This window comes from Haliotis cracherodii, unplaced genomic scaffold (assembly GCF_022045235.1).
Source record: "Haliotis cracherodii isolate W230 unplaced genomic scaffold, xgHalCrac1.p SCAF_7, whole genome shotgun sequence".
Lineage (NCBI taxonomy): Eukaryota > Metazoa > Mollusca > Gastropoda > Lepetellida > Haliotidae > Haliotis > Haliotis cracherodii.
Genome location: NW_027266330.1, coordinates 6,920,056 through 6,940,373, shown reverse-complemented (window position 1 = coordinate 6,940,373; position 20,318 = coordinate 6,920,056). Strand labels below are relative to the sequence as shown.

The 20,318-nt window shown below is 39.0% G+C and overlaps 1 protein-coding gene across 1 annotated transcript in view; it reads left to right on the top strand.

The window, feature by feature from the left end:
• Positions 1–20,318, top strand: part of LOC139448040 (uncharacterized) — a 47,764-nt gene that overhangs the window by 894 nt on the left and 26,552 nt on the right. The gene's annotated exons all lie outside the window — the stretch shown is intronic.

Here is a 20,318-nt window from a genome sequence, read left to right as displayed (position 1 = left end):
AATTAGTGGAGTAAGATTAACACTGTTTTAATTGGCTAGAGCTTTCAACTCTTACCATTTATGCCCAGTTACAATTTTCAAGTAATCAGTAATGCTTTCAAAACGCTTTATGGCAGACATGTGGAGGCCATTTCTGATATTGACGCATCAGTGACAAAAATGATGTCCAATTCCCTATTTTGACTTGTACCATATGTTCCTATGTTTTTCCGGGTGAACAATAATTGACTTATATAATTATAACTATTTAGGAATTATTTATCCAAATTGATTGTGTTGGTCGAAAGCTGGTCAGACATTGGTGTCCAAAGCTAGTGAATCTAAGTTATAAACTGTGAACTATTTCTCCAAAGGTATTGTTTGACCTTCAGATTAAACCGAATATTTATGGATCAGAGATCTTGGATCCTAATTAACAGGTGTTTCTCAAACGTGTTTTAGCTAAGTTTTCTAAATTTGTTTCGGAGTTGGTTGAAAGGATGCAAACGTTGCAGTGTTAGGGGATTGTGGTCGTTATGGTATTGATATTTTCACTAGATGTGTGAAATACTGTTTTAAACTCCTCAGTATGTCTCGAGGCAGATATACTAGACGGTGTTACGATATGTTAGTTGAACTATATGCAGTCGGGAGAAAACATGGGCTTCAAATATCAAGAATATAACTTTTTCTTAGTCTTCATTCAAAGTATTTCCCATTTTTCAATGTCCATACTTATGTTAACCCAAGGTACACTTTGATAACAATGCTGCAGTCCTCCGATGTATGCTTTCTTAAACATTTAGCAGATTACATTTAAGAAGCCATCAATCTCCTATCTTCACATTTGTACATAATTGCACTCCTGTTCGAGATACTATCATTGTATTAATTGTACGTTGTCCTGAAAATGATGATGATACACACTTAAAAATACCATAGTGTTCAATTCTCTACATATTTTTATCCGCCAAGATATAAGTAAGTGTCATATTTCATTATAACATATTTTCTTTTTTTTCATATTTTTGTGCAAAGCAACTGTGCAATATGAATTTCCGTTAGGATAATATAGTCTTATCTTATCTGATGTCTCTTTGTCTTTATGTGAAACCATAGGAAAATACACCATGGCCAGTGTCAGGCAATGACCATGTTCCCAGGGATGGGCGTTAACTGACTATAAAAGTCCAGTTTCCATCCTTGTCGAATTAGGGGATAATGTTACATCTCGAGCTTGATCGAAATCTGAACGGTACGAGTCGTCAATGGTTTTGATCCTTCTTACTGGTAGGCAACTTCGACGTGACTCTTATGTTCATATTATTCTTCTCACAAATGTCAACTTGTGTTAACTGACTGTCACCCGCCATTACCCGTCTCACGTCTCACGTATGCAGTCGCATCGTCATGTACGAGTTCAAGATTGTTCATATCAACCAGGTCTGTGTATTATCGGGAAATAGCGAGTTTAGGATAATTACTGTAGTTAATAAGTATCCCTTTCTATGTGGTTATATGTTTGTAATCAAGTAATAATTCCCCTTTTCGTTGATAACGTCATCATGCTGTTTTCAAATAGACCGCTTCTTCCTCTTTATGAATCTGAACATAGTTTATTATCGTATCCTTCACTTGACTCAACGAAGACGGCATTGCCTAAAAAGTCGGCATTGCCTAAAAGTCACCTTGGGCCGGGCCAAGACGGGCCAAAGTGTTATTGGCTAATGACATAATTGTCGGCGATCATACCTACATATTATTGATGCAACATACACATGACATTACTGAACAACCACCAACAAAAACGGGCACCGTAATTAAGTATTTCGGAGCAAATCACTTGAAAACCAGTGCTGTGTGTAAGCGTCGCTGGTCTAGGTAAAATCGTTAAACGAAATAAGATTTGAAACGTACCGAATACTTCTAGCTATCGTGATACAAATTTTCATCTGTCGGTGTAGCGTTTATATTTCTATGAACGTACTATATCTAAATAAATACCACTTTATAATGTCACTGTTCATCGTATTTAAAGCAGACACGTTGGTTGAAGTAGACCTCTGCTCCTCATACTCTCAACAGTCTCACAAATGTTCGGTCTGACTCGGACCGGGCTGTCAAAATCAACTTAAACCTCACAGATGTAACATGAAGTGGATTCACACCTATAGATTAGTATTATATCTAAACTTACTTACTTACTTACTTTGGAGATTTAACGTGCGCTTTCCGACTGATGCGTATTTCGCACACAGGCCCGGCCAGGCCATTTAATGTGTTTCCGAAAGGGGCGAGGGTGGTCTGTGCAACCCAAGAGGGGGGTTTAGGGGTTGCTTATATAGAATTTGGGAATTTTGAGATTTGGAATAGATGCCGATGGGGTTGGGGAGGAGAACTAAGGGAGCTGGGTATGGTGGATGATTGTTTGTTTATGTGATTTTGATTTGGTAGGTTATTATGGTTTTAGATGCGTTTTATTAGTTCCGTTTTGATTAAGAATACGCCTAAGGTCTTGAAGTTTTCTAGTATATTTTGTGGGTTTAGTATTGCTTCAAGAGTGAGAGCCTTGTTTAGATTGAGGGTGGTTTGTAAAGCGGTTCGATGTGTTAGGTAGTGTGTGCAGTGGATGAGTGCGTGTTCTGGGGTTTCTGGTTGTTTGCAGTGTGGGCAGTTACCTGTAGTGTGTTTTTAAAATTTTTTTAGGTGGTTATTTAGGTTGGTGTGTCCTGTTTGGAGTTTAGTGATTACTCTGTCGATTTTTTTGGATGGATGGAGAATTTTTGGTTTGGTTAGTGGTTTGCTGAGCACTGTTTTGATTTGGCTATTTGAGTTTAGATATAGGTTATGCCATTTTTTGTGATTTTTTGTTTGTTTACACTTTTAATTCCTGATTTTGAGATGGGTAAGTTTAAGCTTATTTCTGGGATTTTGGGGGATAGTTTAGCTGCTTTATCGGCGTTTTCATTACCGTATATTCCTACGTGGGCGGGTATCCATAAGAAGGTTATTTGTTTGCCTGCCTTAGTTAGGTGGTTGGAGCTTTTAAGTTTTTGATTTATTAATTTAGGTCGGTTTTTGGTATTTTTGTTTTGGAGGGCTTGTAGTCCACTTAGGGAGTCAGTAAGTATTAGGATTTTTTGGTGGTTTTTGGATTCTTGATTGTGGAGGGCTGAGGCCATGCCCATTAGTTCTGCCGTGAATATTGATTGGTTATCTGGGAGTCGGAAGGATTGTGTGGTTTTAGTTGGTTGTGTGGTATGGACTCCGAAACCCGTGTGTTTGGAGGTCGGATCTGAGGATCCGTCCGTGTAAATGTGACACCAATTTGGCCAATTTTTGTGTATGTATGCTAGTGTGGTAGTTTTAGCCATGTTTGGGTCGGTTTGTTTATTTATTTGGCTAGCTAGTGTTGTGTCTAGTCTATTTTGGGTATTTTAAGTTTAAGGGTGAAGATATTTGATTGTTTGCAGTTTTGTTTAAGATTTTTAATTTGGTGTTCATTTAGGTAGTTTGTTATTCTTTGGGATATTGGGGTAAGTAAGGGGTGTTTACGAGCTAGAGCTTGGTTTTTAGGGCTGATGTTTTGGTTTATTAAGTTTTGGATGAGAGGGTTTGATTGGGACGCGGCCCAGAAATTTAAGCTTAGCTGTTCCCTGCGTAGACTTAGTGGCATTTCTCCTGTTAAGGCCTGAAGTGAGGTGTAGGAGGTGCCATGTTAGGTGCGTGTAATGAGTTTGAGCGTCTTAGATCGCGGTATTTAAAGAAAACAAGGTTCTCAAAGTGAAGCCATTTCCCCTCTACATTCTAAACATAGTCTCTTTCAGATGTGATTGGCTTGTGTTGTGTCCGACTTGGCCCGGGCTGTCAAAATCAACACAGATGTATCTTCAAATGTGTTTACATCTATAGATCGTTGTTATATCTACCTATATACCACTTTATAATGCCATAGTGTATCGCATTTAAACTGCACCGTTAAAGTCAAACTCTTTTACTGTATTTTCTTAAGAAAATCTCTGTCAGAAGTGTTCGTTCCAACTTGGCCCGGGCTTTCAAATGAACTTAAACCTCACAGATGTAACATGAAATGGATCACATCTATAGCTCAGTATTTTATCTACCTATATGTACCACTTTATAGTGTCTCAGATCGCGTTACAGGGGCAGAATATTTCCACAGCACCCTATTGCTGGTCGTAAAAGGCGACCAACGTGGGCAGCCCGTTAGCCGTGGGTTGCGTCCCTGTGTCGGCGGAGGACGGGAGTCTGGTGGTTGAGAGCACTGGATCCAGTAATTGTGTTCCTTTGCCCAATACACCACTTTGACCCCTACTTCGCCTAGACGGGTGGTAAGATGGGCCCAGTCACAGCAAAAAAACTGTAGGTTTCCGTCTTCCGGAAACCTTCCCATTTTGGATCCGGCCCGGATACCTTCCGGAAACCTTCCCCAAAAAATGTCAAAATTTTTGGGGGTGCATTTTGTTCACTTAAGTGTGAAACATAAAAAAGTTATCTTTAAAATACCAAGCCATTTTAAGGTTGCTGAAGGCATCTGGAAGGTTTCCGAAAGGTTTCCGGATGCAAATTTTCTTCATGTCTTGTTTCTGGTTAATAATGTTACCCTGTGCATTACCGATAGCTGTTGTAATATTCTGTGTTATTTTAGTTGTAAATATCCTCCTCAAACTGAGATATGTGGGCATGCATTGTTCACAAGTTGTTTCGCGACATGGGTACAAATGTGTGAAGCTTATTGCTGGTGTCCCCCACCATGATATTGTTGCAATATTGCTCAAAGTGGCAAAACAGCATTCTCACTCAGAAAAAAATGGAAAGTCATTGGCTATGTGCTTTGGCATTTGGCCCTGGTGAGTTTAAAGATTAGTTTGGAACGGTATCAGTACTTATTATATCGGGACAGTGTAGTTTCATGGGAATATGAAACAGAATACAATTGTCCCAAATTAGTGCATAAGACTAATGGCATCTATAGAAAACACCTAAATAAAGTACAGACAAAATATCAATGTCATTTGTCTACTAAGGTGGAAGTACAACTTTTGTTAAGTGAGCTGTATTTATAGTAGGAAAACATTCAGGTCATTAGGACATTTTATATTTGTTCAGCACCTATGTTATGGCTGATCAGTATTATATTTCTTTATGCTAATGAAGCAAAAAAATAATGTTTTTGGAAAAAAATCTTATTTATTGATTATATGGCATTTCATTGGTACATATCACAATGAAATTTGATCAAGCAAGAAGAGGAGCTAGCATAAAGTAACCAGTGGTGTTTGCAAGGCCTTACAGAACAGACGCTTCAATGCCATTTTCTAAATAAACAAATTAGTCAAATCTCAGAAGAATTTCATTGAAGAAGAATATCTAAAGTCAATTATGTTTCTGCAGTAAACCACAAAAGTCATTCAGATTTGTATAGTCAGCATCAGTGTACACAACCTGGACATAGTCACAGTACTTTGGCATAAATTCATTCAGACTTTATTAGTGTCATAATAAAACCACCTACAATAACACTGATGTGGCATAATTCATTCAGAATCATCACTTTCTGAGGTGAATCTGTTGGTTGTTATCGGGAGGATTGTTCATCATCCGGCGAGTCCCTTGTCTGAATTGTGTGAGCAAGATCTTCTTAAATGTAGCTGGTGTCAGATTGTGAAATCCAGGTACCTGAAACAATTCATAACATCTTTAGAAACTTGTTAGTCAAAAATTATGAAACCGACACATATTTACAAATGTTTAAAGTTGTTTTCTCGAACAGTGAGGTATTGACAATTTATCTTGCAACTGATATTTAACCAATGTTTGAACATGTAAATAAGCCATTGCAAACAGAAAAGTGTTCAGAAAATACAAAAATGTATCCGGTCTTCTAAAACAATAACTAAAGCGCCACAAGGTTCACCTGAATTTTGCTTGAATGTTTGCATTACATCAAAATGTAAGGACAGGTAAACAGGACAATGCAAAACTAAGGTACATAGGTTCTTATACATAAAAACAGAACTATTCATAATAATCAAAACACATGTCATGTAAGTGATCTCAAAATACAACATAATGAGCGAGTGAGTTGGTATAGTTTCATGCAGCTTGTTAGCAATATTCCAGCTATGGGCTTTACACATTGTACCCATGTGGTGAATTGAACCCGGGTTTCAGAGACTGTTTTACCCACTAGGCTACTCTAGCACACCAAATACAAAAGAAAGTACATTAGAATTCAGACAATAGATATTCACTCCAAATCCATTACTTCATTAATGGAAGCTATATTGAAATTCAAATTTTGACAAATTAGGATGAGACTGTAGAGGTATTTATCTATGTTATTATGGATATTTAATATCTACCGTTAATTGGTAGTCCATCAAAGACAGTGATAAGAAATTCAACTGAAAAGTACAACCTGAACCATCAACTAAAAACTATGTATATTACATTAAAGGGGCCGGTCATGTTTTACCGGTGTGTTCTCATTCATTTTTGACACTACCCTCCCTGAAAGAAAATGCAAAGCACTTTATATTTTATTGTCCATTTTGTCAAAAGCCTCCCCTAGAGACTCTCACATTTTGGGGTGACCCTCCCTGTTTGTTCTGAATTCAAATATTCATGACTCATTATCATATTTTGTCATTAAAATTTTTATCCTATCTTTTTTGAAAATTATCTTAATGAAGATTAACAATAACATGCAAATCTGCCAAAATATTGGTCTGGCAAAATTTAAATTAATCATAATTACTGTTATAAAGTTTTGGATCCATCGTCTGTTTCTAAATACAATGAAACCCAACTTTGACTTGCGTGGCATTATTGAATCTACCAAATGTTCTTTATGCATTGATATGCATCTGCACAGAGTGTTCAAAGTCCTTGTCTGACACATAGTGTGCTGCAAGGGAGACATCAGTTTGTGTTCAGCTTAACTGTCTGAAAATCTCAAGGGCTGCCTTGGTAGCATCAAGGGACTTACTTACTTACTTACTTTGGAGATTTAACGTGCGCTTTCCGACTGATGCGTATTTTGCACACGGGCCCGGCCAGGCCATTTAATGTGTTTCCGAAAGGGGCGAGGGTGGTCTGTGCAACCCAAGAGGGGTTACTTACTTATATTGGAGATTTAGCGTGCGCTTTCCGACTGCAAGCGTATGTCGCACACGGGCCCGGCCAGGCCATTTAATGTGTTTCCAAAAAGGGGAAAAGTGAGTTTGTGCAACCCAAGAGGGGGCTTTAGGGGTTACTTATATAGTAATTTTGAAATTTTGAGATTTGGAAAGAATGCCAAGAGTGGGTGGGGGACGAACTAAGGGAGCTGTGTGTGTTGGGTGGTTATCAAATAAGGTAGTTTTGGTTTTAATATTTTATTTGGGGTTTAAATGCGACTAATTAGTCCTGTTTTTATTAGGTATATGGCTAAGGCTTTAAATTTTTCTAATTTATTTTGCGGATTTAGGATTGATTCTAGTGTAAGTCCGGTTTTAAGATTTAGGGTGGTCTGTAGTGTTGTTCGGTGTGTTTGGTAGTGTGTGCAGTGAATGAGTACGTGTTCTGGTGTTTCTTGTTGTTTGCAATGTGGGCAGTTTCCTGTTGTGTGTAGTTTAGCTATTTTACGGTGATTATTTAGTTTAGTGTGGCCTGTTTGTAGTTTGGTAATTATTCTGTCGATTTTTTTGGATGGGTGTAGTATTTTGGGTTTATTTAGGTTTTTTTTGAGTACTTTCCTGATTTGGCTATTTGAGTTTTGGTATATATTTTGCCATTTTTGGTTGATTTTTTGTTTAGTGACACTTTTGATTTCTGATTTTGAGCTGGGTAAGTTTAAGCTTATTTCTGGGAGTTTAAGGGATAATTTTGCTGCTTTATCTGCCTTTTCATTTCCAAAGATTCCTACGTGGGCGGGGATCCAAATGAACTCTATTTGTTTACCTACCTTAGTTAAGTTGTTTGAGCTATTGAGTATTTGATTTATTAGTTTGGGGCGGTTTTTAGTGTTTTTATTTTTGAGGGCTTGTAGTCCACTGAGGGAGTCGGTTAGGATGAGGATTTTTTGGTGTTTTTTAGATTGCTGATTGTGTAGTGCTGAGGCCATGCCCATTAGTTCGGCCGTGAATATGGATTGGTTGTTTGGGAGTCGGTAAGATTGTGTGTCTTTGGTTGGTTGTGCAATGTGGACTCCGAAACCTGTGTGTTTTGAGATCGGATCTGAGGATCCGTCTGTGTATATGTGACACCAATTTGGCCAATTTTCATGTATGTATGCTAGTGTGGTGGTTTTAGCGATGTTAGGATCGGTCTGTTTATTTAGTGTATCGGCTAGTGTTGTGTCTATTTTTGGTATTTTAAGTTTTGGAGTGAAGATATTGGATGATTTATTGTTTTGTTTAAGATTATTTATTTTGTGTTCGTTTAGGTAATTGGTTATTCTTTGGGAAATTGGCGTAAGTAGTGGATGTTTCCGGGCTAGGGCTTGGTTTCTAGGGCTAATATTTTGTTTTATTAAGTTTTCGATTAGTGGGTTTGATTGGGACGCGGCCCAGAAGTTTAGGGTAAGTTGTTCTCTACGTAGTTTAAGTGGCATTTCTCCTGTTAAGGCCTGGAGTGAGGTGGAAGAGGTGCCATGTTGAGTTCGTGTGATTAGTTTTAGGGCCTGATACTGGATTGAGTCTAGTTTTTTAATGAGAGAGTTGTTTAAGGTGTCGTAAATGGCACTGCCATAGTCTAGTTTGGACCTAATTAGTGATATATAGAGTGAGAGGAGGGTGTTTTTAGAGGCCCCCCAGTTGGAGCCGGTTAGGCATCTTAACGTGTTTAGGTCTTTGCTGCATCTGGTTACAAGGTTTTTAATGTGAGCATCCCAGGTGAGATGTTCATCGAAGATTAATCCTAAGAATTTGGTTTGTTTTTGGAATTTGATTGGTTTGTTGTTTAGTTGGAGGTTTAGGGTGGCGGGTTGCATATTTTTGTGTTTAAATACTATTCCTGTGTTTTTTTCTGAGTTAAGGGAGAAGCCCCATTTGTCAGCCCATTTTTGTATTTTATTTAGAGATTTTTGTAGTAAGTTTTGGGTCATTTTAATGCTTTTAGTGCGGATCCAGAGGGCTCCATCATCCGCGAATTTTGATGTGTTTACTTTGGGGGATAGTCCCTCGAATAGATCGTTAATCATAATATTGAAGAGTGTTGGGCTTAGGATGCTGCCCTGGGGAGTGCCATTTTCTAGGGGACATTGGTCCGATAGCGTTTGGTCTATGCCCACGGTAATTTTGCGGTTTGTTAGGAAACTTTGGATGTAGTTAATTATTTGACCTTTAAGTCCTATTTTTGTAGTTTTTGTATTAGCCCGTTATGCCAAACCATGTCGAATGCTTTGGAGAAGTCTAGAAAGATGCCTGTAGTATATTGTTTGTTAAGTTGGCCTGTTTTAATGTCCTGCTCTAGTCGGGCGAGGTTATCTAAGGTTGAGCGTCCAGGAGTGAAACCGCTTTGGTCTGGATTTATTATGTTGTTTTGTTCTAAGTAGTGTTGTAACCTGTTTTTGGCCATTGATTCCATTACTTTGCATAAGTTAGAAGTTAGGGAGATTGGTCTGTATGAATTAGCCTGGTCAGCTGGTTTATTGGGTTTGGGGATTGGTATGACCAGGGCTTGTTTCCAAGGTGATGGGACCTGTCCGTTTAGATATATGAGGTTATAGAGTTTCAGAAGAGTTTGGAGTAGTTTGGGTGGTAGTTGTTTAATTATCTGGTATGAAGTAAGGTCTAAGCCTGGGGCTGTGCCCTTTTTCCTATTTTGTAGGACGTGGAGTAGTTCTTCCATTGTGAAATGGAGATTAATTTCTAGGTTATTATCTTTTGGCTCTTTGGTAAATTTGGTTTCTGCTTTTAGTTGTTCCTGGAATTTTTGGTTGAAGTTGCTATTGCTACTGACGGCCGAGAAGTGATTTGCTAGGTTATTAGCTTTTTCAGTGGGGTTTGTTGAATTGTTTACGTTGGGAGTTTTTTTATGACGTTTAATGCCCCTAATGGCACGGATTTTGCGCCAAACTGTTCTGGCGTCTGTATGATGGTTAATTTCTTCGCAAAATTTTTTCCAGTCTCTTGTTTTAGCTGTTTTAACTAAGCTTTGTACTTTGTGATTTAGTTCATGTGCTATCTTTAGGTGTTTGAAGTCACGTTTGGCTTTATTGAATGCGGATTTGCGTTTACGCCTAGTTTGTTCTATCTCCTCGTTCCACCAAGGAACCGAGGGTTTGCCTATGCTGGTTGTTTTGAAAGGAATGGAGTTTTTAGCTGCGTTTATTATATAGTCTGTGAGGTTTTTACAGTAGATTTCGGGGTCGTTACTTTCTAGGTCAGCTAGGTTAGCCTGGTTGCAAATGTCCTGAAATTTGTCCCAGTCGGCTTTGTTGTAGTGGAATTTAGGTTCCTGGTTTGGGGCTGGTGATGGGATGTTTACGTCTCCTATAGTTATATTTATGGGGAAGTGGTCACTACCTAGTGGTACCCCGTGTACTTCCCATTGAATACTTTGGGCTAAATCTGGGGTGCATATGGTTAAGTCGATAGCCGACATTTTGTGGTGTATTTTGTCGTATCTAGTAGGTTGGTTGTTATTTAGTAGTATTAGGTCATTTTGTTCTATCCATTCTGAGATGAGTTTTCCGTGTTTATCTATTTTATCTTCTATACCCCAGGTAGGTGGGCATTAAAGTCTCCTAGGAAGATTGTAGATTTATTGCCTATTTGGAGGAGGGTGTTTAAATCCTCAGGTTTGACCTGTTTTTCTACCCAGTGGTATATATTTATGATATTAATTTTTTGGTTGTTATTTGTTATTTGGATACCGTTGGCTTCCAGGTTCGGTGTGTTTATTTTTAGTTCTTTGTAGCTTAAATCTTCCCTGACGTATATGATTAGGCCGCCTCCGGCTCTACCTGGGTTTGTTTTGGCTCGGTCAGTTCTTATTGAGTTATACATTGGTAGGGTGAATTTAGATCTGGTAGAGAATTTAGTTTCCTGTATACAGACTATGTGTGGACCTTTGTCTCGTTTGAATTTAGCTTTTAATTCCTGGCCGTGGGAGGCTAATCCGTTGGCGTTCCACTGAAATATATTTAGTCCTTCCATTTTGGGGGATGAGAGGTTATTAGTTTGTTTTGAGTTTTAGGTTTTGTTTAATTGGTAGCTTCCCTAAGTTGGGAGAGAAATAACTCAAAGGAGAGATTTGTGAGTTTTAGTTTTTGTGCTACTGAGTGAAAAGCTTTAGTACTAGCATTTGGTGAGTTTTGCTTATGCATGTAGGCTAGGAGTATTGTGAGGTTATTAAGAGTTTTAGTGCTGGTTAATTGAGGATTTTTGCGCCTGAAGTTTTTGTTGGTTTTAGGGGCTGAGAAAGTGATTTCATTTATTTCCTCGGTGGAAGAATACTCGTCTTCGTCGGTTAGGTTGGTTTTTATTGTTTGAGTTTTCATTGGGGAGGCCTGTGGAGGTGTTTGTGGTGTGGGGTGTTGAGTTTGTGCTTGAGTGTTGGGTGTAGCTGTGGTTTCCTCAGTGTTTGAGTTTTTTTGTTGTGGTTGCTTGTGGGGAAGTGTTGTTGCCTTGTGGGCTGTAGAGTGTCTGGCTGAGGGTCGTTGTGTGTCTGTGGTTTTGCTGTTTGCTTTGCATGCGGGTGTTGATGTTATGGGGGAGTTGGTAGGCGGCTGTGTGAGGTGGTGTGTGGAAGTGGTGGATGCGGTTTCTATGTGGTTGCCCCAGATTGAATCCGAGAGTTTGTGTGTGGTGTTTGAGTGTGGTGTGGGGAGGAGAGGTTTGGATGTAGGTGGTGCATATTTTCTTGTTTGGATTTTGGCCGAATCTATGTTTATGTGTTTGTTGGCCTGTTGTGTTAGGGCATGTCTGTGCGGACACTGGTTTGAGAGTGATGTATGTTTTATGCATTTGCAATGGATGCACCAGGGAGAGCATGTACCTGGGCAATCGGTTTGGGCACATTTTTTACATTTAGTTTTTTTGAATGTACATTGGGTGGCCGTGTGGTTATATCTAAGGCAGTTAGAACAATGTTTGACCTGTTTGATGTATGGTTTAACTTCTAGTTTAGTGTGGGCACCGAAAGAGATGTGATTAGGGGCTTCAGGAAATTTAGCAGTTTTTTTTAAGTTTACAATAACGATTGATGTAGGGGCCGTTTTGCCGTTTCTGTTTGTTGTTATCCTGCGGGTGCTTGTTATTTGGGGTTGAGGGTATTGATTTGTGTTTGCTTCTTGGGTGTAGAGTTCTAGGTCTTCGGCTGTTTCTCTAGGGTTTACTCTTATTACCCCTCGGGTGAATTGCTGCCAATTTGGAATTTGTTTTGTTACGGTTACGTGAAAAATTTATACTATTTTTTTAGCTGCATTGAATGAATCTTGATTTGGGAATATTATTTGGTAACCTTTATTTGCTTTTTTGATGTTGCTGTAATGGATTTTTTCGCGTTTAAACCATAAACCTATCCTGTCTGCTGAGAGTTGTTTAGTTAGGATTGATGCTGAGCCTGCGGCGAAAAAGTATATATGTGCGAAGGTGGTGATGAAGGAAGCCGGGGTGGGTGTGGGAAAAGGTGGTGGAGTGGATGAGTCGAGCTTACGTTTTGGGGGGTTTGTGTATTGTGGAGGCGAGTTGGCTGGTTTGGTGGGGGTGGTATGTTCCATGTCTGAGCCATACTCGTCCGGAACAATGTTTTCGACTGTCCTCCCGGAGGTGTTGTGCGCTTCCGCGGGTGTGGGTAAGTCAGGATCTGGGGTGTCTGCGTGTGAGATGATGCGTGTGTCTGTCATGTTTTGGGGTGTTTGATTTGGGTGAGTTGAGATGTGTGGTGCCTGAACCCTAGAGATTTATTTTTTTGCTGGAAGGCTGGGGTTGGTGAGACAAGTGGAAAGCTGGGATTAGGAAATATTTAGTCGAAGGAGTGGAGTGATAGGTGAGTGGTGGGCGTGGGTGGTGAGTAGGAAAAAGCGTGCGTTGTGTTTAGGAGAAGGGGGGATTAGGTGTTTTTTGTTTTTAGGAGTTGGGTCAAAGGGTGCGTTTGAGTGGTGGGCGTGGGTAGTGAATAGAAATGAGAGCGTGCTGTGTTAAGGAGATGGGGGAGGGTAAGGTGTTGGTTTGAGACTAAAGGGTGTGTTTGAGTGTTGTTGTTTTTTTTAAGGATTTAGGGGTTTTGTGATTAATTTGGTGAGAGTGATAAGAGTGTGTGAGTAAGGATGAAAGGATAACGTGATGATAATTACCGATGGTGAAGTTTCCTTGGCTGGCTATCAGGCAATGCTCTGTGCTGGCTTGGGAGGTGTTGCTCGCTTGGGGTACAAACTGCAACTGATTGTCTGGCCAAGACTCGATTTTTTACAGACCGCTGTATTATAGCTGGAATATTTCTGGTTTCGGCGTTAAACAACAAAAAACAAACGGTGAGAGTGATTTTAAGAGTATGTGAATAAGGCTGAAAGGATAACGTGATAATTACCGATGTTGGAGTTCTCCTGGGCTGGCTATCAGGCAATGCTCTGTGCTGGCTTGGGAGGTGTTGCTCGCTTGGAGTACAAACTGCAACTGGCCAAGAGGGGGCTTTAGGGGTTGCTTATATAGAATTTGGGAATTTTGAGATTTGGAATAGATGCCGATGGGGTAGGGGAGGAGAACTAAGGGAGCTGGGTATGGTGGATGATTGTTTGTTTATGTGATTTTGATTTGGTAGGTTATTATGGTTTTAGATGCGTTTTATTAGTTCCGTTTTGATTAAGAATACGCCTAAGGTCTTGAAGTTTTCTAGTTTATTTTGTGGGTTTAGTATTGCTTCTAGAGTGAGAGCCTTGTTTAGATTGAGGGCCGTTTGTAAAGCGGTTCGATGTGTTAGGTAGTGTGTGCAGTGGATGAGTGCGTGTTCTGGGGTTTCTAGTTGTTTGCAGTGTGGGCAGTTACCTGTAGTGTGTTTTTAAAATTTTTTTAGGTGGTTATTTAGGTTGGTGTGTCCTGTTTGGAGTTTAGTGATTACTCTGTCGATTTTTTTGGATGGATGGAGAATTTTTGGTTTGGTTACTGGTTTGCTGAGCACTCTTTTGATTTGGCTATTTGAGTTTAGATATAGGTTATGCCATTTTTTGTGATTTTTTGTTTGTTTACACTTTTAATTTCTGATTTTGAGATGGGTAAGTTTAAGCTTATTTCTGGGATTTTGAGGGATAGTTTAGCTGCTTTATCAGCGTTTTCATTACCGTATATTCCTACGTGGGCGGGTATCCACAAGAAGGTTATTTGTTTGCCTGCTTTTGTTAGGTCGTTGGAGCTTTTAAGTTTTTGATTTATCAATTTTATGTCGGTTTTTGGTATTTTTGTTTTGGAGGGCTTGTAGTCCACTTAGGGAGTCAGTAAGTATTAGGATTTTTTTGTGGTTTTGGGATTCTTGATTGTGGAGGGCTGAGGCCATGCCCATTAGTTCTGCCGTGAATATTGATTGGTTATTTGGGAGTCGGAAGGATTGTGTGGTTTTATTTGGTTGTGTGGTATGGACTCCGAAACCCGTGTGTTTGGAGGTCGGATCTGAGGATCCGTCCGTGTAAATGTGACACCAATTTGGCCAATTTTTGTGTATGTATGCTAGTGTGGTAGTTTTAGCTATGTTTGGGTCGGTTTGTTTATTTATTTGGCTAGCTAGTGTTGTGTCTATTTTGGGTATTTTAAGTTTAAGGGTGAAGATATTTGATTGTTTGCAGTTTTGTTTAAGATTTTTAATTTGGTGTTCATTTAGGTAGTTTGTTATTCTTTGGGATATTGGAGTAAGTAAGGGGTGTTTACGAGCTAGAGCTTGGTTTTTAGGGCTGATGTTTTGGTTTATTAAGTTTTGGATGAGAGGGTTTGATTGGGACGCGGCCCAGAAATTTAAGCTTAGCTGTTCCCTGCGTAGACTTAGTGGCATTTCTCCTGTTAAGGCCTGAAGTGAGGTGTAGGAGGTGCCATGTTGGGTGCGTGTAATGAGTTTGAGAGCCTGATATTGTATTGAGTCAAGTTTTTTAGATAGAGAGTTGTTTAGGGTGTTGTATATGGCGCAGACGTAGTCTAGTTTTGATCTAATTAGGGATATGTAGAGAGAGAGGAGAGTATCTTTGGAGGCTCCCCAGTTAGAGCCAGTTAGGCATCTTAGGGTGTTTAGGTCTTTACTGCATTTAGTTGTTACGTTTTGGATGTGAGCATCCCAGGTGAGATGTTCATCGAAAATAAGTCCTAAGAATTTGGTTTGTTTTTGAAATTTGATTGTTTGATTGTTTAGCTGGAGGATCAAGGGATGTAGCCAATCCTAAATAAACATAAAACAAGTGACATCATCTCTTCTACAGAACACATGATCAAAGCCTGCCCCACCTTTGATGTTTATTACCTTGCTACTCTAAAAACAGCTAATTAGCAAAATTAACTCAATGTCAACTCATTGTGGACTAGGGATTAACAGGGCAATTAGTGTCGGGTGGGTATTAGCGCTTGCAATTGTCCGTTAATTACTTAATTGAGTAGTGACAGCTTAGTCAGTTGTGCATTTACAACCACGCTGACTGCTATTCAACTTATCAAGTCAGTTGACTATGTAACATGCTTCTTGGGACCAAGAAAAAGTATCTTGCTGGATAACATTTTTTGCTACTTTATCAGAGATCAGAAATAATAATAATGAAGTTTTTGATGTGCATTTTTTTGTTGTGTTCACTAGGATGATTAGTAGTAACTGTGTTTGAATTATTAGACACTTTTTATTCCAAAAGAGGAATAGTGTTGGTGAAGAGGCAAAGCTTATTTGAACAACATATACATTTAATAAACAGAAACTGTACAAAAAAAACAGATTAACTGTATCTAGAGTTGAAACTATCATGATGCAAATTTTCACTGTATCAAAGTCATATCTTTTCAAGACTCAGATCAGGTTGTAGTGATTGAAGGTCACATAAAACTTGCTAATTTCAAATGACCCATCCCGCACTTATGATTTGGTTTGTTGTTTTATGCCGCACTCAAGCAATATTCCGGCTATATGTAAATAATCGAGTCTGGACCAGACAGTCCAGTGATTGACATCATGAGCATCGACCCACACACTTGGGATCAATGACATGCATCAACCAAGTCACCGAGCCTGACCGCCACCTGATCGCTTTAGTCAACTCTTTAGACAAGCATTGTCGCCTGTTACGGCAAGTATTGGGTTACTTTATATTTGTGTGTCCAAATTACGCCATTATTAGAAATAATATGTATTATTATACACATGAATATGGTATAAAAATGGCAAATATGGTTGACAATATGAGCATTGATCTAAGCAATTGGAGCAGAATTGTTGTGATCAGAATAAAGAAGTTGACATCAATACATTCTCCACCTTTAAGTCCTTATGTGTATCACTCGTAAATAACTTTCATAGGAGTATATCTGTGATATATGTGTGCACATAAATAAATCACTACACAGACGCCCTGTTGTGAGCCGCGATACATTTTAGTCATAGCACAGTTCAAAAGAAGGTAACATCTTCTGGTATCATGGGTGTGGATATTTTGACGTGGAGAGCACGAATTGGGACATTTAAACAGCCTGCTTCACTGAAAGGTATTGTTGTTGATGAATATGACCCCATGTCGCGCTGGTCATGGATGAATGACTTGATGTTTCGATTTTCGTGTATGGGGATTTTACTGGCGATTTTTACAGCTGGCGTTTCGTGTGTACGTGCAGTTGGTAATGAGATTGAACATGGCAATGCTACTTTATTTTGTGCCAAAAAACTCAACTTGTTCGTACTGTACACCCCTTTTGACAGTGTTGACATGTTTACCCCCTTATTCCGCCACTCATCGAGTACAATAAATGGTGATCTGTCACCTTCAGTCTGCCTGGTAATAAGTACTGTCTTGAGAAGACTACTTCTCATTGCTGGTGATATTGAACAGCAACCAGGCCCGACGGTGGAGGAACAGATAATGGGTTTGAAGGATGCACTGTTCAACAAAATGGAGGAAAACAAGAAAGAAATATGTGCAACAGTGAGTGAAGTTCGAACACAGATGATAGCCATTGAAAAGAAATACTATTCACTGGAGGTGATGTGTGAAGACATAAATAGCCAAGTGTCTGAATCACTAAGCTTTTTTACAGAAGTTCGTGAAGACAATAAGCAAATAAAATCTGATTTGGAATCCCTTACAGCACGTTACAACGAGATAGAAGACAGACTGCAAAGTACAGAAGAGGAGATTTCCGAAATGGACGTGATGGACGAGCGTCTCGACAGCGTCATGGAGGCCGTTGATAGGCTAGAGGCCTATAGTAGGCGGGACAATGTCATCATATACGGCATGTCAGAGGTCAGGGATGAAACAGCTGAAGATTGTAAACAAGGTGTATTGGAACTATTGGACTCTGTTAACAGGGATGAACCGATACTTGCAACTGATATTGTCCGATCACACCGTCTCGGGGTACGAGTAAGCGGTAAACCACGACCAGTAATTGTCCGATTTGTCTGTAATGATATTAAAATTAGAGTTCTAAAGATGCGAGGTGACCTCAAAACGTCTAATATCGGGCTTGCAAATGATCTGACAAGAAATGAACGTGACAAACTGAAACGTTTGAGAGAGTAGAACAAGCGCGGATACTACAAGGGAGGTAGGCTATTCATTTTGGACAACGAGGACAAGGCTGAGTCCAATTCGTTCCCAGTCCACACAACCGATCCCACCAACAAAACTCCAAATCAGACTAGGGGTAGAGGCTCGGGGCGCAGGGGCCCAGGATCCATAGGTAGAGGAATCAACACAGACACTAACCAGCTGTCGCTACGATCGAATTCTAAAGGAAGAACTGGGAAAAAGCGGCGTGGCCAGGGCCCCGAGAGTAGTGATAGACAATACAAAGTGTCATTCCTTTCATGGAATGTGGACGGACTTGAAAATAAAAAACGTGATGATGATTTTTTTATCCTTTGTTACCAGTTTTGACATTATAGCTTTGTTTGTAACATGGACTACAGAAAAAGACTTCAGTGCTATTTTTTCTGATTTTCAGTTATATAGTGTGCCTGCAACCAGACTTTCTAAACATGGGCGTTTATCAGGTGGAATTATCCTTTTAGTAAGAAATTTTCTTTATATTGTTACTTTTGAACATAGCATATGCATTGTTTTCTCAAAAGAAATGCTAAATTTGACAGATAATATCCTGTATGTCTTTTCATATGTACACCCTGAACGTTCCAGATGGTATGAAAATAAGGAAAACAAGAATGGTATTGAAGTACTTCAAAATGATATTCTGGAACTGTTTCGGCAAATATCCAAATATTCCTATTGTTTTGATGGGAGACCTTAATGCAAGAACAGGCGAAAAAGTAGATTATTTAGAAGATGACATTTTCCCATTCCTTGATAATAATGGGTGTTACTCAGATTATTTTCCAAGGTTCTGCCAACCAAGATATTCCTGCGATAAAGTAGTCAACATGTATGGAACAAGCCTACTTGAGTTACGCTTACTATTAGACATTCACATAGTGAATGGTAGACTAGGGGCGGATAACCAAATAGGAGAGTACACTTATGTCAGCCCTAATGATTGTAGTACCATAGATTATGTTGTATGCTCATCTGACTTCTTTTATCATATATGTGATTTTGAGGTTGTGCCTCGATGTGACTCTCTACATCTACCTGTAACTATGACAACGCCTGTGGTAAAATGCTTCGCGGAAACGCAATCAACAGACCGTCGTGTTCGATACACCTGGGTGGATAACAAGCAGGAACAGTTCATACATAATATGGAATCGCCCGAAATTGCAACGAATCTGGAAAAAGCGAGCTTGGAAGCTCTTACTGACATAGACAAGAGTGTATCAACGTTTACAGAGGCAATTCTTTCAGCAGCATGTATGTTAAAAAAACGTGGAATAATAATAACAATCATCAACATATTTGTAAAACAATAAAAACCCGTGGCATGATGATGACTGTCTGTTAATGAAACACGAACGCTGTCGTGCACTGAACAAATTTAGGAAAACTAAAGACAATGAAGACTTGCTGAACTACCATCAAATTAGGAATGAATATAAGACTATTTGTAGAAAAAAAACAAGGGGATTACATGACCAGTAAACGTACCACACTGGAGCAAACTACTGAGTCATTCTGGAAGAACATCAAGGACTTGCAGAATACGAAAAGTAACTATAATCCCATAGATTCAAAAGAATGGATGGAATACTTTGAACATTTATTTAATCAATCTGCCATTGAAGAAGATAGTGATTTCTTAAACGACGAAGCTGAACCACTAATAATAGAAAGCAAGGAAATCTCCCGCGACATCCTGGATGGACCAATCACAAAAGATGAAATTATTGACAGTATTAATTCTCTCAAAAACTCTAAATCACCTAAGTCAATTTATGGTAATGTCAAGGCATGTGTCAGAAGTAACAACCTGTTGTCAAACCAATTTCAATGTAATTTAGATGTAAGACAAGGTTGCGTTTTAAGCCCCTTCTTATTTCAATTATTCATAAATGAAATTGTACACACAATGGAACAGGAGCAGCTATATGGAGTACAGATACACCCTGATATTATACAAGTTTAAATATTGCTCTTTGCAGATGATTTGATTTTAATTTCAGACACTATTGGGGGACTACAGAAGGAACTATCTATCTTAGATAAATATTGTGTGGACTGGAGTATGTCAGTTAACATTGAAAAAACTAAAATTGTAGTTTTTCAGAAAGGTGGGCGGCTGAAAAAAAGTGAAAAATGGTATCTAAATGGACAACTTGTGGAAGTCAGACAAGGATATAAATATTTAGGTTTGTTTTTTAGCAGCAGGCTTTCAGGGACACAAGCTTTAACCAACATAGCAGTTCAAGCTAAAATGGTACTAATCAACTTATTAAAATCCGTACAGGTATTTACTTCGATGTTATTTCAACGTTTGAAAGATAATTTTCAACAAATATGGCACAGAAGTTTATGTAATAGCTCCAAAATGTCCTTCTATTCTCATTTTAAATAAACGTTGAAGTGTGAAGAATATTTGTTTTGTGTAACCGTGAGTAAATTCCGGTCATATATGTCAAGGTTTAGATGCAGTGCACACTGGCTGGAAATAGAAACTGGTAGAAAACTTAATATCCCTCGCGAAACAAAGATTTTGCAAACTATTTCAAGTTGGCCTAATAGAAAACGAGTTTCATTTCCTGCTAGTGTGCCCTGCATACACTCA